This window comes from Corvus brachyrhynchos, unplaced genomic scaffold, assembly GCF_000691975.1.
Source record: "Corvus brachyrhynchos isolate BGI_N302 unplaced genomic scaffold, ASM69197v1 scaffold346, whole genome shotgun sequence".
In the NCBI taxonomy this organism is placed as follows: Eukaryota; Metazoa; Chordata; class Aves; order Passeriformes; family Corvidae; genus Corvus; species Corvus brachyrhynchos.
This window is the reverse complement of record NW_008238644.1, coordinates 4,333,826-4,335,473: the sequence shown is the minus strand read 5'-3', so window position 1 is coordinate 4,335,473 and position 1,648 is coordinate 4,333,826.

Genomic DNA, 1,648 nt, shown 5'->3' with positions numbered 1-1,648 from the left:
GATTTTTGAACTGATGCTGCTGTTGTAACTGCAGAACAGAAAAGAGGGAGTATGTTGAACAGGTCTTTCTCTCCAGGTTTATTTTTGCTCTTGCCAAGGGACTGCAGGACAAATACAGTCTCTTTCAGGCCCATTAGCTTTTATGAATTTGTTCTACTGCCAGCACACAGCTTTTGAATTTTGACACAGCTCCCCCTGCCCTAAGAGCTCTGGTACTTCTCCATGTAGTTGAACCTGGCTTCTGGAGATTTGGATGACATGTTTTGTCATAGAAACAAGACTCCAGCTCTCTGCTCTACCAGGATCTGCCTCAACACAGCCCTTGAGCTCTGCAGTGCCTTACAGGAAAGGATTTTTAGCTCTGTGAGCTGTTGTCTGGGTATGCACGTGGAGCATCTGTGTGAAATGAAGATAAACAACCATCCTAATGGTCACTGCTGGGTTTCCTTGGGCATGTCTGAGCTATTGGTAAACCCTCAGATAGACTGGAATCCTCAAATAAGGCAACAAAGATTGTGGTCTTGTGTAGAAACAACACAAGCATCCCTTGGGACTATGTATCAGTAGATACATAGACCAGGGAATGTGGAAAGGTGAGGAAAAAATATCTTTTCCACTAGTGCATGTTTGGTTGTGGTTTGGGAAGGGACCTCAGGTGTGCCACTGGGTGGTTGTGCCTTAGCCCATCACCTTCCCACCAGCACAGCCCTGCAGTGCCCCAACAGCTTCTGAAAATGGTCATTTTTCTCACTTGCTTTGCCAGGCTCCTTCTTCAGTTGCCCAAACGTCTGGTGGCAGGAGCCACCTTTGCATTTGTCTTGGCAGGATTTAGTCCCAGCATTATCAGGTGCTTGGAATTTATGGGCGAAGTGACAAACTGCGTAACACGTGGGATGCAGAGCAAAAGCTCTCTCCGTTTTCTGAGGTTTAGAGGGGGAGTTTCAGCAGCAAGAACAGGTTTTGCTGTGTGTTTGAGAGGGTGAAAGGAGCATGTCCTGTAGCCCCTTCCCATGAGGAAAAAATGTGTGGGGAAAGTCTGCTCCTGTGCGGACCAGCAGATTGTAGTCACCTGCTTTGAACTGTGCTGGGGTAAAAGAGTTCTTGTGCTGTTTCTGGACACCAGGGAGAGCACAGCATTTTAGGTGGCTTTTGTCCCCTCAGGGCAGGCTTTGTGGGCTTCACCATGGACATGGAGGGGAAGTAGCTGCCTTGCCAAGGGGAAAGAGATAGTGCCTTTCTCCCTCAGCCCAGTGCCGTTGCTGGGGGTTGTCCCTGGACTCTGCTCCCTCCCCAAAGGCAGCAGAGCTCCAGCTCAGTGCTGGTTTGTATGGGTGGCTCCAAACCACCAGCTTTTGGATGCTGTCTCTTTGGATGGATATTAGACTTTGCTTGAGGGGTGAAAACGTGGTGCCACAGATGGCAAACAGCAGCCCCAGCTGGGAGGCTGGGACAGTGGCATCCAGGGCGAGCCGTGACCCCGCGTCCAACCAAGGATGAAGACGGGTGGCTGATTTATGGCAGAGAGGAGCTGGGGGTCTCTCCGTGTGGAGCTGGAGGCGAGTTGCCATGGAGATGGGCTAATAAAGCACCGGCAGCAGCCGGCTTTTGTGCCGCCCCGGGTGCAAAGAGAGGGCGGGCGGGGAGAAGG